The sequence below is a fragment of the Bubalus kerabau genome, chromosome 18 (genome assembly GCF_029407905.1).
Source record: "Bubalus kerabau isolate K-KA32 ecotype Philippines breed swamp buffalo chromosome 18, PCC_UOA_SB_1v2, whole genome shotgun sequence".
NCBI classification, from domain to species: Eukaryota; Metazoa; Chordata; class Mammalia; order Artiodactyla; family Bovidae; genus Bubalus; species Bubalus kerabau.
Genome location: NC_073641.1, coordinates 10024090 through 10039941, shown reverse-complemented (window position 1 = coordinate 10039941; position 15852 = coordinate 10024090). Strand labels below are relative to the sequence as shown.

Below are 15852 nucleotides of genomic sequence, written 5' to 3'. Positions count from 1 at the left end.
GTTCAGGCTTCAACTGAGGCTGAACTATCACCTCCAACTTCTACTTATGCAAACACAAGGGAAGCTCAATGTCTGCCCTCAGGGGCAACCCCTGCACCTGATACAATGGTCTGACCTCAAACTGGGGGAGGTGAGCAGAGTGAAGCAGAGGTTTGTTGCAGTTGAGTACAAATATAGTCCCCTGTGCAGAAAGCACTCTAAATGTCTTCCACTAGAGGCTCCTGTGAATGAATCGCCTTTGCTAGAAGGCTTTGGTTGCTGGCCTTCCAGAGCAGCAAAAACTGAGAAAGGTCCTGAACTCAACATTTACAGATGAGTAAATGCAAATAATGATCACTAGTTAAAAATTTTAAAAAGACATGGAAATTTTAAAAATGATGAAATGCAATTTTCCCCTATCAAATTAGCAAATTACATGAAGATGATGGGCATGATGGTAAAAACTCAGTCACTTTGTAAAGTGTAAACTGGTGAAACCTTCTGGCAGACAATTTGGCAATGCAAGCTTGAATCTTAAGTGCCATTCTCTTTGATTCGTTTAGTCTAGGACCTTACCATAAGGAAAGAACCAGAAATATGAACAAAGTTTTATGTACAAAAATACTTGGTGGAGTAATTTTTTTTTTAAAGGGCAAAAATGGGAAACCTTCTAAATGCCCAAGAGTTAAATATATTACTATATTTCCTTAAGATGGAATATTTTGCAACCATTAAAAATTGTGAACAATTTTAATAACTTGAAAAAACCTCAAGATGAAGGTAAATGAAGAGGCCAGAGCAAAAATTCTATGTAATACGTACTAATTATATTTAATATACTATATGCTGTAAACATGTAGATTGTATGACTGAAATGAAATGCACTAAAATGTCAAGTGGTGATTCCCAAGAAGTGACAGTATGGCTAGTTTTTATTTAGGTATTTATATTGTACTTTTCTATGTTTTCCCAAATTTCTCACAATGAGCAATGTCCAAGTTGCCGAGTTCAGGCACCTGAAGAGCACTATTAGTGTGAAAGAAAGACTAGAAACTGAACAGTTTATATTGCAACAGACACCAAGGATTTAAAGCAAGTGTGATAAACATCTTAAGGAAGAAAGGGAACTTGTTAGTAACATTAAGCAAGAAAAATAAATAACTTTTTAAAAACCTAGTGGAAACACTGAAGAATGTAATAGATGAAATAAAAAGAACAAATCAATGAAATAAATAGCAGAAGGGATACAACTGAAGAATGGATTGAACTTGGAGATCATTTTAAAGAAGTCTCCCCAAAAGCAGCTGGAAAGGACAAAATTCTGGCTCATGAAATCAAGTGAGTGAGTTGCAGTCAGCACTGAGAGAAAATAGAATTGGATGGAATGTGACGGGATGGGACGGAAGGCGATGGAATAGAGTAAAACAATAGCATCAGATGACACACCATGATGCTAAGAATAGTTTGTGAAACTTTACTTCAGTTATTTTCTATTTTTTAATGCATGTGTGTGTACTGAGTTGCCATGTAAAGTGAAATTTGTTAGTGTGGGCCACAGTAAAAAAAAAAAAGTTTGACAGCTACTATTTAAAAAATATATATATGTTTATATCATGATCTTGCTATTCTTTTCTACCTTCCCTGGAACTTGGCTCATAATTATCCTCTTTTTCTCTTAACGCTCGTCTCAGCTTGCAAACATGTTCTTCTCTCCTGAGTGTGCCAATGCAAGAAGTCCCGTCCTCTCCCCTTCCTTTCATCACCTGTTTTCAAAAGGCTGGTTTATCCACATTGCTTCCAACGTCATCTCTTGCCCACTGCTTAGACCCTCATTCCAACTCTGAACACCACTGCTGTATTAATTAATGTGCCATGGAAAAGTCTGGCTGTCCACATTTAGGAAAAACTGAGTTAAATGAAGAAAGCAGGTGCCTTTACTGTGGCACTTGGAGTTTTTTTGGTATATAAAGTACATTGTGATACTTCCAGAGGGATACAGATGCAATGAAACACTTTCCAAGTTTATTTTACCATGAAACACCAGTTTGGAAAATGGAGCTCACTGAAATAATATGATAAAGAGTTAACAATAACTTTCTAATTGCCCAGAGTAAGGATTCTTCTCATTTATTCACTTAAGAAATTTTTATTATCCACTATGGGGCAGGTACCGTTCTAGGCACATGGGATATGTAAGTAAATAGGGGAAAAAGATCTCTGCCCAGACTTCCCCGGTGGTCCAATGGATGAGAATTCACCTGCCAGTACAGGGGACATGGGTTCGATCCCTGATCCAAGAAGATTCCACATGTCACAGGGCAGCTAAGCCTGTGTACCCTAGAGCCTGTGCTCCACAGCAAGAGAAGCCGCCACAATAACCAGCCCGCTCACCGAAATGAAGACTAGCCCCTGCTCGCTGCAACTAGAGAAACCCCGCACGCAGCAAGGAAGACCCAGTGCAGCCAAAAATCAATAAAATGTTTAAAAAGATCTCTGCCCTAGGGAGTTATATATATTTAGTATAAGAGAGTACATACCACAAGAAATAAAATGAATATATTAATTAATAGATGACTTATATGGTATGATAGAAGGTAGTGGATACCGTGAGCGAAGAGAGTAGGGGTTACAGTGTTGGAAGTGGTGAGAGTACAGGATGGAAGAAACAAGTGGGTTACAGTTTTCAGTGATGACCAGAGACTGGAATGGTGATACAGCTGCATGTCTAGGGGAGAAGAAATCTAGGCAGGAGGATGATTAGCACGGAGGCCCTGAGGTAGTGAAACAGAGCAGGACCTTACGGTCCTTCCCACCTCCCCACCCTGTGTCCTCTGCCTTTTGTCTGTGGAAACACTTCGGCCAAAGAATAAGTTTAATTGGAGAAATGAGAAAATGCAGAAACAAAGGAAAACAGTCCAAGGAGACCGAGTAGTAGTAGTTTAGTCTGTAAGCACAGTCGAGGACCTCTAATTCCTCCTCAGGGGCTATAGGTAATCTTCTGAGCCATGGCCTGTGAGCTGCTTTATAGATAATGAAACCTCCACCAGGTGGAGGAAGACTTAACCACATGATAACCAAACTGCAGCCATGACATAAGCTGTCACGGCTCCTAGAATTTGCCTCAAAGAAATGGAAGCAAGCTGACGCTGGAATGGGACAGTTACCTACCTAAAACAATCGAGATGACCCCGGTCAGTCCACCACATGACCAGTCTCAAGATGACTGTCAGAGCTAACTGCGTTTTTGCATGTAGCCTCCTCCCTCCATCTATAAAAGCTCTTGCCCCTGATTGCCGGGGTGTAGGCGGGAGTCGGCCTTTGGACAGGAGTCCACCCCACCTACCCCAAATGCCAGCATCCAAAATAAAGCAAACTTTTCTTTCCACCAACTTGCCTCTTTTATTGACTTTTGAGTGGCAGCAGCCAGACCCCACTTTCAATAACAGTATGCTTGTTATATCCAAGGAGTGGCAAGCAGGTCAGGTGATCTAGTGGAGTGGATAAAGGGGAGAATGATACAGAATGGAAGGACAGGAAAAGAGGTCAAAGGGTTGGGGGCTGGAAGGAGGCAACCATGCAAGGTCTTGTAGGCATTAGAAAGAATGGCTTTTACTCTAGGTAAGATGGGGAGTCATTGTAGGATGTCAGGCAGAGCAGTGACCTGCTCAAACTTAAATCCTTAAATACTGGAAAGGGCCTCTCTGGTTGCTCTATTAAGAATATCCTGTATCGAACAAGGGAAGAAATAGGAAGATAGGTTAGAAAGTGATTGCTTTAATGAAGATGAGACCTGCTGGTGGCTCGAATCAGGGGGATGGCAGGGGGGATGGTGAGAGTGGTTGAATTCTAGGTGTAATTTGAAGGATCTCATGAGACTTCCTCACATTGAACATAGGACAGAAGATCAAGACAGGAGTCAAAGATAATCATCTCATCTGGTCTTTCCATGGCAGTTTTGGCACTGCTCCATCTAAGCTGCTTTTTAATTCCTTCATCACCTGAATGTCGGTGTTCCCCAAGATTGTGTCTTCAACTCTACCTCATTCTATATAGCATCATCCACTCTCATAGCATTATCTGTTATTATTAGGCCAATAATAGCTCTTCCATGAGCTGTGGTGTGCTGCTTCCAGCTGTGTGCTGGATGTATCTACCTTGACTTTGTGCTGGTGACTCAAATGCTCTCTTCTGACTTCTGATCCCATGATTCCTTCTGTATGCCTCATTGCTTCCGTGTCAGTCTCTTGCCATCCTGCCAGTTGAGACTCAGACCAAGTCTGATTCCTCCCTCACTCTGCAATGTCTAGTTTGCTACTGAGTCCATTCAGTTCTACTTTATCCAAGGTCTGGCTCAAATGCCACATCCTCAGCAGAATCCTACCCAACCTCAGCCTCTTTAAAGTAGTTTCTCCTACAAGTTTTAGAGCTTTAGGCTTTACATTTAGGTCCGTGATCCACTTTGGATAAATTTTTGTATGTGGTCTGAGGTATAGATAGAGGCTTATTTTGTTGTTTTTTTTTTTTTTTGCATCTGTATATCTGATTGTTTCAGTGCTGTTTGTTGACAGGCTAGTCATTGAATTGCCTTGGCATCTCCTGATGGGAAAGCAAAATGGTACAACCACTTAGGAAAAAAAAAAATACGGCAGTTTCTTGAAAGGTGAAAAAGACACCAACTACATGACCAGTCATTCCACTGCTAGCTCTTTATCCGAGAAAAACAAAAGCATATGGTCATTCATATGCTTGTATGTGAATGTTCATAGCAGCTTCGTCAGTGAAAGTAACAAACTGGAAACAACCCAAATGTCCATTAATAGATGAATGAAGCATATCTACATAGTGGAATACTACCAAGCAATAAAAAGGAACTGTTGACACATGCAATAAGACAAATGAATCTCAAAATCATGGTGAGGGAAAAGTGTTAGTTTCTCAGTCATGTCTGACTCTCTGTGATCCCATGGACTGTAGCCCGCCTGGCTCCTCTGTCCATGAAATTTTCCATGCAAGAATGCTGGAGTGGGTAGCCATTCCCTTCTCAGGGAATCTTCCCAACCCAGGAACTGAACCCAGGTCTCCTGTATTGCAAGCACATTCCTTACTGTCTGAGCCACCAGGCAAGCCTGGTAAGGGAAAAAAGCCAGATAAAAAATGAATATATTCTGTACAACTCCACATATATAAAGTTCTAAAAGATGCAAACTAATCTAGAGTGATGGAAAGCAGGTCAGCGGTTGCCTGAAGGTAGTGGGGGAAATGGGAGAATGGATTACACAGGGGCACGAGGAAAACTTAGGAGTGATGATTAGGTTCATTATCTTGATTGTGGTAACAATTTCATAGATGTATACCTGTCAAAGGAGAAGGCAATAGCACCCCACTCCAGTACTCTTGCCTGGAAAACCCCATGGATGGAGGAGCCTGGTAGGCTGCAGTCCATGGGGTCCTAAAGAGTTGGACACAACTCAGCGACTTCACTTTGACTTTTCACTTTCATGCATTGGAGAAGGAAATGGCAACCCACTCCAGTGTTCTTGCCTGGAGAATCCCAGGGACGGCGGAGTCTGGTGGGCTGCCGTCTATGAGGTCGCACAGAGTCGTACACGACTGCAGTGACTTAGCAGCATACCTGTCAAAATGTATCAAATTGTACCTTCAACTGCATATTCTGTTGCATTCACAACGCTCTAGCGTGGATTAATCATCAGTGAAGTCTTTAAGAAGATGTGTGTCGGCCATCTTTGCATCCACATATGGTGTTTGGCAAGGCTTTGCTGGTGTGAAACGAACATAGATAAATCAAGTGCTCTGCTGTATCACAACTGTAACTGGATAGGTGGTCATAATGACTATTTTTAAAACATTGATATTTGTGTTGTTGTTGTTGTTTAGTTGCTAATTTGTGTCTTTGCAACCCCATACTGTAGGCCGCCAGGCTCCTCTGTCCATGGGATTTCCCAAGCAAGAATACCGGAGTGGGTTGCCATTTCCTTCTCCAGGGGATCTTACCAACCCAGGGATTGAACCCATGTTTCCTACTTCACAGGTGGATTCTTAACCACTGAACCACCTGGGAAGCCCTGATATTTGTGAGTTTAATGCAATTACAGTAAAAAAAAAAAAAAATTTGTGGTTTTTAAAAACTTCATTCAAAGATTATATCAAAGAACAAAAGAGTGAGAATAACCAAGAAATTTCTTGAAGAGTTATTGGGTGCTAGAGCTTGCCTTACATAGATATTATTATGTAGCTATAATAATTAAATAAATATAATAATTAAAACAATGGGGACTTCACATAGAAATAAAGAGATGGTGCAAACTGTGGAGTCCAGAATCAGGCCGTGAACTGTGAACATGGATTATTTAGTATACAACTTTAAATGTGGTATGACAGATTAGAGGGGAAAGGAAGGAATTATTCAGTAAATTTTATAGGACAGTCAATTAACTTTTCTAGGGAGCCAAAAAAATAAAATCAGACACTTAGCCCATATATCAAAATAAATTCCAGGTGAATAAAACTGGTGGTTCTTTAGAATGGGGAGAGGATGACAAGGACTTCTCACTTGGGGAGAGTTTTTCAAAGTGCTTTATCCTCTTCTGTCCCCCAACTGTAATATTTTAGCTGAAAATAAAGGGAAGTGATGAAAACATTTTTTAGATGAAACCATTTTTAATGAAAAATATAGGAGTTTTTTAATTGGATCTTAGAATGTGCAAGCACCTTAAGTATTAGAGATGGAATAAATTGTGAAGAAAAAGATGGATACATTTTGCTACATAAAAATTGTGTAAAAAAATTTATATATATATATATATAGAGAGAGAGAGAAGCAACAGGGAAAAGATCAGATGGGAGAAGTAATTACAACAAATATGACCAGTGGACATAAATAGGGGACAGAGGACAAAAATAGTTAGGATGGTAAATTTTATGTGTATTTTTTTATAATAATAAAAGAAGTGACAGTTCAGTCGCTCAGTCGTGTCCAACTCTTTGTGACCCCATGGACTTCAGCATGCCAGGCCTCGCAGTCCATCACCATCTCCCAGAGTTTACTCAAACTCATGTCCATTGAGTTGGTGTTGCCATCCAACCATCTCATCCTCTGTCGCCCCCTTCTCCTCCCATCTTCAATCTTTCCCAGCATCAGGGTCTTTTCAAATGAGTCAGTTCTTCGCATCAGGTGGCCAAAGGATTGGAGTTTCAGCTTCAGCATCAGTCCTTCCAATGAATATTCAGGACTGATTTCCTTTAGGATGGACTAGTTGGATCTCCTTGCAGTCCAAGGGACTCTCAAAAGTCTTCTCCAACACCACAGTTCAAAAGCATCAATTCTTCAGTGCTCAGCTTTCTTTACAGTCCAACTCTCATATACATACAAAACCATAGCTTTGACTAGAAGAACCTTTGTTGGCAAAGTAATGTCTCCGCTTTTTAATATGCTGTCTAGGTTGGTCATAACTTTTCTTCCAAGGAGTAAGTATCTTTTAATTTCATGGCTGCAGTCACCATCTGCAGTGATTTTGGAGCCCAAAAAAGTAAAGTCTCTCACTGTTTCCACCGTTTCCCCGTCTATTTCCCATGAAGTGATGGGACCAGCTGCCATTATCTTACTTTTCTGAATGTTGAGTTTTAAGCCAACTTCTTCACTCTCCTCTTTCACTTTCATCAAGAGACTCTCTAGTTCTTCACTTTCTGCCATAAGGGTGCTTTCATCTGCATATCTGAGGTTATTGATATTTCTCCCAGCAATCTTGATTTCAGCAAAAGCAATGACAGAAAAGATAAAATTCTGTGTGGAATTTTTGGACTGATCAGAAGGTTAAGTGAATGTGCTTAACAATTTGAGCTTGGAAAACTTCCCTTTTATCTTCCTTCCCAAAGTGGGGGAAAGATAGCTAAGGATGGTAAGGTGTGAAGAAAGGGATACTCCTATGACTTGCTGATGGGACTGGAAGGCATTTGGTACGATATAGTAGGAGCCTTAAAATGTTTATATTGTTTGGCTCAGTGATTCTACTTCTAGGAATCAATTCCAAGAAAATAATCATTTATATAAAAAGTGGTTCATTGGGAAAAAAAAAAAAAAAAAGTGCTGCATGCAAACATTCCCCCCACAGGAATGTGAGCTCCATGGAGGGAGGAATTATATCAGATTTTTTTTTTTTTTACTTACTGCTGTAACCCCAGTAATAAAAGAACCAGGCGTAGACTAAGTGCTTTAAAAGTATTTGTTAAATAAACAAACATTTATACTTTCTAAATTTTATATTGTAATATATTTTATATATGTAAAAAGATAATTAAAAGAATTACGAGACACTGAGGCACTACTGCTTGATATAAGAAAAAAATGTTGTCCATATGGCTGAAGTTCCCCATTATATATATAAATTTTAACATAGGGGAAAAAATTGTTAAGCATGTTCACATTAACCTCTAATCAGGCCAAAAATTCCACACAGAATTTTCTATTTTCTCTTACTTCTTTTATTATTATAGTATATAATATACATAAAATTTACCATCCTAACAGCATATTGAAAAGCAGAGACATTACTTTGCCAACAAAGGTCCGTCTAGTCAAGGCTATGGTTTTCCCAGTGGTCATGTTTGGATGTGAGAGTTGGACTGTGAAGAAAGCTGAGCGCCGAAGAATTGATGCTTTTGAACTGTGGTGTTGGAGAAGACTCTTGAGAGTCCCTTGGACTGCAAGGAGATCCAACCAGTCCATTCTAAAGGAAATCAGTCCTGAGTGTTCATTGGAAGGAATGATGCTAAAGCTGAAACTCTAATACTTTGGCCACCTCATGTGAAGAGTTGACTCATTGGAAAAGACTCTGATGCTGGGAGGGATTGGGGGCAGGAGGAGAAGGGGATGACAGAGGATGAGATGGCTGGATGGCATCACCAACTTGATGGACGTGAGTTTGAGTGAACTCCAGTAGTTGGTGATGGACAGGGAGGCCTGGCGTGCTGTGATTCATGGGGTCGCAAGGAGTTGGACACAACTGAGCGACTGAACTGAAGTGAACTATTCTTAAGTGTACTATTCAGTGCACTAGATGTATTCACATTGTTGTGCCACCATCCATCCACAGAAATCTATGTAACTTGCAAACCTCTGAACCCATTAAAGAGTAGATCCCTTTTCTCCTTCTCCTCACCCTCTGGTAACCACGGTTCTACTTTCTCCATGTACTTGACTGTTCTAGGTACCTCATATAAATGGAATCATGTAATAGTTGTCCTTTATGTTTGTCTTTTTTTTCACTTAGCATGTCTTCAAGATTCATTCATGTTGTAACATGTATCAAAATTTCCTAATAGGCTGAGAAAAATATTCCTTTGGATATACAGATCACATTTTGTTTATCCATTCATCCATGGATGGACACCGGTTGCTTCCACTTTCTGGAAATTATGAATAATGCTGCCATGAGCATAGGTATATAAATATATCTTTGAGCCTTTGCTTTCAATTCTTTGGGAAATATACTCAGAAGTGGAATTGCTGGGTTATACAGGAACATTATTTTTAAGGCATTACCATACTGTATTCTTGGAGAAGGCAATGGCACCCCACTCCAGTACTCTTGCCTGGAAAATCCCATGGACGGAGGAGCCTGGTGGGCTGCAGTCCATGGGGTCGCTGGGAGTTGGGCACGACTGAGCGACTTCACTTTCACTTTTCACTTTAATGCATTGGAGAAGGAAATGGCAACCCACTCCAGTTTCTTGCCTGGAGAATCCCAGGGACGGGGGAGCCTGGTGGGCTGCCGTCTCTGGGGTCGCACAGAGTTGGACACGACTGAAGTGACTTAGCAGCAGCAGCAGCATACTGTATTCTATAGTGGTTGAATCCTATTATATATTCCCAAGTGTTTCAATTTTTCTGCATGCTCACCAACACTTGTTGTTTTCTGTTTTTTCATCTTTTGAAGTAGTCATTCTAATGAGTATGAAGTGGTTCCTCTCACTTCTTAACACCACTGGTGAGCTTGGAAATCTTCCCTTTTATCTCCTGCACAATACCTATCAATGAACAAGCATAGAGAAACTATACTCAAGAAGTCCTCAGGTAACAAAGCAATTCATAAGGTCTATCAGGGTAATCAAGAAAGGGCCGGTAAGAAACCCATACATACACGCATACATACCCACCCTCATTCCACTTGTACAGAGTCTTAATTTCCACTTTTCTCCTTATGGGGGAGAGGTTTCCAGCAAGCATGGTGGTCATGACCCACACCTTGCCACTAGGGGCAATATGCCTCTCAAACAAGGCTGACATGTGGGAGTCAAAATTCCCTCATCCCTTTAGTCTGATTAGAAATGATAGAGATGGGTTTAAAGGTCAAGTTTTGGAACTGATGAATATGCTCACTATCTTGATTATGATGATGATTCCACTGGTATATACATATGTCAAGACTTATCAGATCCTACCCTTCAAATACATGTAGTGTAGTGTATGATTATTCCTCAGTAAAGCTGTTTTTTTTTTTTTTTAATTCCCCCATCCCTGGCAAAATTTGAAATTTATCTAAATGAATTTTTTTAAAAAGCAAGGAAAGGCAAAGCAAAAGCAAAAAGGAAGAGTGAGCTAGGGAATAATTGGGGGCAGATTACAGATTACATTCTCCTTAAAGTATGAAACATACTTAAGAGTCTGATGAACACAGCTTCTCAGCACAGATGGGTCCATGTCTTCTTCCCTAACTCTGCTCATGAGGGATTCAGACACTGAACTTGCGGGGGAGTCAGATTGGCAGTGCTCTGGAGTTTGGTTGAGATTTAAGATCCTGCCACAATCTGCTTCCCAGTTCCTTCTTTCTAGCCAATACTTATTACATTCCTCCACCATACCCCCCTGACAAGCAGGCTTTTTTTTTTTTTTCTTGGACTCTGTCCCAAATGAGGAAAGTACTGCTTTATGGGCCTCCAAGGTTCCTCCCCTGCTTCAGGCAAAGTGCACTAACCTTGCTAATGAACTTGTAATCATCTCAGAAGTTGTTCTGAAATTCCTACCCTCGCTTCTGAGCCACTGTTCCCTATCCTGTTCAGTTCGTCTGAAGTTCATTCATTAAGTCTATTAAATTGACTTGAGGCAGGGTCACCAATTGTTCCTGACTAAAGCCTGAGCCTAATGTCACATAGGGCCAAGAGAAGTGAAGACCCTTGTCTAGGGGCTAAGGTACCTCATGGTCTCAACAAAAACACCAGTCAGGTAAAGTAAAAATTTGAAACAAAGATATTGCCAACTACTAAGTAACAGAAATTATTTCCAAATTTAGGCTTGAAACAACTTATTACTATGCTGACAACTTCTGTGAATCAGGAATTCCCAAGGAGCACAGAAGGGTTGATATATTTACATTATATGGGGGCTCAGCTAGGAGGCCTTGAAGGCTGGGGGGACTCAGGGCTGTGGACAGGAATCGTCTGGAAGTGTCTTTATTTACGCCTCCAGCAGTTGATGAGAGCTGTCACCTGGGACTCAGCTGGAACACCAAGTGACCTTTTCAGAGGCCTGGGCCTCCTCACAGCGTAGGGGACCAGTCTCCTGAAAGAACAAGTGGAAGCTACATTGCCTTTTAGAAGCTAGCCTGAAAAGTCACATGTGCTATTCCCATAGTAGTCATAACTCCCCCAGATTCAAGGGGAGGGAGCTGTGTTAGTTTATTAGGCTGCCGTAAAAAGTTCCACAGATTGGGTGGCTTAAACGACTGTCTCACCATTCTGGAAGTTAGATGTCCAAAATCAAATTGTCAGCAGAACTAATTCCTTCTGAGGGTTGTGAGAGAAGGATCTGTTCCAGGCCACTCTCCTTGGCTTACAGATGGTCATCTTCTATGTCTCTTCACCTCACTATCCTTCTGTGTCCAAATTTCCCCCCTTTATATTGGATTAGGGAGACAAGAGTTTGAGCAAACTCTGGGAGATGGCAAAGGACAGGGAAGCCTGGCGCGGTGCAGTCCATGGGGTCACAAAGAGTCGGACATGACTCAGTGACTGAACAACAGCCAGGGTTACTCCTAATGACTTCAATTGAACTTGACAACCTCTAGACCCTATCTCCAAATAAAGGCGTATTCTGAAATACTGCAGGTCAGGACCTCAACATATTAATTTTTGAAGAAACAACCCGTAAGAGGAATGTAGACTCCAACTTTCAATGGGCAATGTCAAAGTCATCATGTAAAAAGTGCAGTGGGAGGTATTGACGCTTGCCATCACTGGAAAATATAATCTACCACATCATGACATAAAAAAGTTTAATAGTGAGAACCTATCATTGCTTGTATTATTCGTTTCATATAGGTCAGCACACAACATATAGAACATTTACTTTGGAGGGGGCACTATTATCACATGTTTTATACTTTTAAAGTAGATGGAGAGTTCAAATATCAACTGTTTGGATCCAAACAAGACACCTGGGAAACTCTGTGATCGACTCTTCCCCCAAGGCAACAAAAGGCTGTGCTTCACCATCTAGTGCTTCCAAACAGAACTTCCAACAAATTATTATTTCTGGCCCAAGGATTCACTCTACTTTAAACTCCTTTGCTGATTTGCTTATTTGTAGTAGACACTCTCTATTAGTGCTTATAGTTCAGTCTTGACCAATCTTGTCTTCACTCAGAGGAACTCATCCCTGTTAGTTTTGTTTTACATGCAAAGTAAATTTAAACATGTATTTTTTAATCAATTTTTGGGGAAACAATATTAATAAATATGTACTGTAACAATAAATCCTAACATGCCTCATTTGTTACCATTACTGTGACTACTTGAGATGACGCGTGTAGAGCCAAATAAACTTTACACACAGATGGGGCTCCTGCCAAACCCAGATCGGTATTAGTAACACTCTTAATGCCCCAGTGCACATCAGCAGATGTTCTGCAACAAGCACTCATCCAGTTAAGATTGTACAAAAGCCAGTCTCGAAAGCCCAAACATTTCTTTTTAAAGTAGGGGAGAAAAAGAGTGGGGTAGAAACCTAGTCACCCCACAATCTACTGGACCAATTCTCCAGGTTGCTTTTCAGTATTGCTACTCCCGCTGTTTTGCTTTTCCCAGCCTCTTTTCTGCTGGTCAGCCTTTCTCCTCCTGATCACCTGGGGAGACACCCAGACCTACTGAACTATGATCCTCTGCAGGTGGGACGCAGGTATTGTTTCGGAAGTTGCCCAGGTAATTCTGGTGATCAGCAAGGTTTGCCAGCTACAGATCAGTGTGATCAAGTTCCTTCAGCATAGCCTACAAAGGTCCTCAGCCCTGCTCAGCCCTACAGTGGCCTCCCTCACCACTTCCCGTCTCATGATTTACCCATAACGACCCTGATTACCAATAGTTCACAAGACTCAGTTTGCTGCTTCACCCCACTGGGCCCTGGTTCCAGCTGAAAACACTCTGCCCATCTTGACTACCAACCTATCACCCTCCAAAATCCAGCTTCAGGGTCTGCTTCTGTGAGGTCTTTCCTGATACACCTCTACCGCCATCCGGAATTAGTCCTTCTCCCCTCTGGATTCTGACTGTACCTCACTCACACAGCAATTAACACAAGGTGTGGAAATATACTTCCTCACCTGTCTCCTCTAGAGTGTGATCCACTCAAAGGCAGGGTCTACGGCATGTTCACCTCAGTACTCACAACATCTAATCCCAGGACAAAATGGATTAGAGTAAACTGGTTTTATGGGGGTAAGCAAAGGAATCCTTTGTCAAGCACATTAAGACTCCTTTGTAAAAGTTCCTTGCATGTTTTGTTACTCTGCCTGGCCCTGAAGTGATCAGGGAGATTTTCTTTCAGCTTTTAACACAGCACACCCTAGCTCTTTCCCTCAGCAAAAGAGCAGGTCCCTATGAAGAGGAAAATAGATCTCATTTGCACTTATAACAAACTTGAAGGACATTAGCACCCAAAAAAAAAATCTCCCAGACTAAGGCCCTCTGGTCTCACCTGGTGTAGACCCTTGCCTTTCCTCCTTCCCCTCCTATCTCATACTCCTGCTTCACAGCCCAGATAGGAGGGGCCGATAATTGCATTACTTTGCCTTCCCTCTGTTACCTCTTCCCTGCTTGTAACTTTGACCAAGATTGCAGCTGTAGCCTGTAACTGACTCTCCAATTTAATGCTGCCAGTTTCCAGCCAACAAAAGCTTCATAGGCTATATAAAAACTCAGTTACACTAAGAATTTTGGCATCACTCATCAGGAAACCGAGGATTTGGTACTGCCCCAAATTCAGAAGACTGAAGTCCTTGCTTCCTGCTCTGGCTGGTCTCTAGGGGAATGGCAACAGGCCCCTCAAGCTACAACAGTGATAATACACCAGTGCGTCTCTGACTTTAGGGTATATCCAAGTCACCTGAGGGGCTTGTTACAACACAGACTGCTGCTTCCCACCCCCACAATTGCTGATTCAGTGGGTCTGAGGTGTGGCCTGAAAATCACATTTCTAAAAAGTTCCAGGTGATGCTTATGCTAGTCCAAGGACCGTACTTTGAGAACCACTATGGTAGAAAGTCGGAGAAGGCAATGGCATCCCACTCTAGTACTCCTGCCTGGAAAATCCCATGGACGGAGGAGCCTGGTAGGCTGCAGCCCATGGGGTCCCTAAGAGTCGGACACGACTGAGCGACTTCGCTTTCACTTTTCACTTTCATGCATTGGAGAAGGAAATGGCAACCCACTCCAGTGTTCTTGCCTGGAGAATCCCAGGGACGGGGGAGTCTATGGGGTCGCACAGAGTCGGACACGACTGAAGCGACTTAGTAGTAGTAGTAGTAATAGTATGGTAGAAAGTAGCTGGAAGCGGGTGGATCAAGCTACCAACCCAACTTGTTAAACCTAGAATTGTGTAGTCACTTAGCCGTGTCTGACTCTTTGTGACCCCATGAACTGAAGCCTGCCAGGCTCCTCTGTCCATGAGGTTTCCCAGGCAAGAATACTGCAGTGGGTTGCCATTTCCTTCTCCAGGGGATCTTCCCGACCCAGGGATGGAAACTGCATCTCCTGCATTGCAGACAGATTATTTACTATTGAGCCACCTGGGAAGCCCCAAACCCAGAATGCTGCTGCTGCTGCCGCTAAGTCACTTCAGTCGTGTCCAACTCTGTGCAACCCCATGGACAGCAGCCCACCAGGCTCCCCCATCCCTGGGATTCTCCAGGCAAGAACACTGGAGTGGGTTGCCATTTCCTTCTCCAATGCATGAAAGTGAAAAGTGAAAGCGAAGTCACTCAGTCATGTCCGACACTTAGTGATCTCATGGACTGCAGCCTACCAGGCTCCTCCGTCCATGGGATTTTCCAGGCAAGAGTACTGGAGTGGGGTGCCATTGCCTTCTCTGAAACCCAGAATAGTGGCTCTCAAACTTGTCTGCATAATAGACTTACTAGAATCACCCGGGGAGATTTAATGACTCTGGATGCCCAGGCTGCGTCCCTATTATTTTTTAAATTGTATTTACTTATTTGTTTTTGGCTGTGCTGGGTCTTTGTTGCTGCATGCAGGCTTTCTCTAGTTGCAGCACGTGGGGGCTACTCTCTAGTTGCGATGCATGGGCTTACTGTCGTGGCTTCTCTTGCTGCAGAGCGCAGGCTTCAGGGCATGCGGGCTTTAGTAGGTGCAGCACCCTGGCTCAATAGTTGTGGCATGTGGGCTTAGTTGCCCCACAGCATGTGGGGTCTTCCCGGACCAGGGATCAAACCTGTGTCCCCTGCATGGTAGGTATATACTTAACCACTGGACAACCAAAGAAGTCCCTGAATCCTATTATAAATTAGAATCTTTGAAGGTAGGAGCAAGGTATGTATTTTTTAAATTTCCCAGGTACTTCTATTATGC

General features: G+C 42.1%; 1 long non-coding RNA gene across 3 annotated transcripts; it reads right to left on the bottom strand.

The window, feature by feature from the left end:
• Positions 1-4506: 4506 nt before the first annotated feature.
• On the bottom strand, positions 4507-14788 carry LOC129633143 (uncharacterized). Of its 3 annotated transcripts, XR_008704915.1 has the most exons (4): positions 13964-14788; positions 11727-11886; positions 9896-10023; positions 6268-6609 (listed from the first exon to the last, which is right to left on the bottom strand). It is a non-coding gene; the product is annotated as an uncharacterized LOC129633143 (long non-coding RNA). The 3 variants fall into 3 exon arrangements; XR_008704916.1 differs by lacking the exons at positions 6268-6609; positions 11727-11886 and adding an exon at positions 4507-4575; XR_008704914.1 differs by lacking the exon at positions 11727-11886.
• Positions 14789-15852: the final 1064 nt, after the last annotated feature.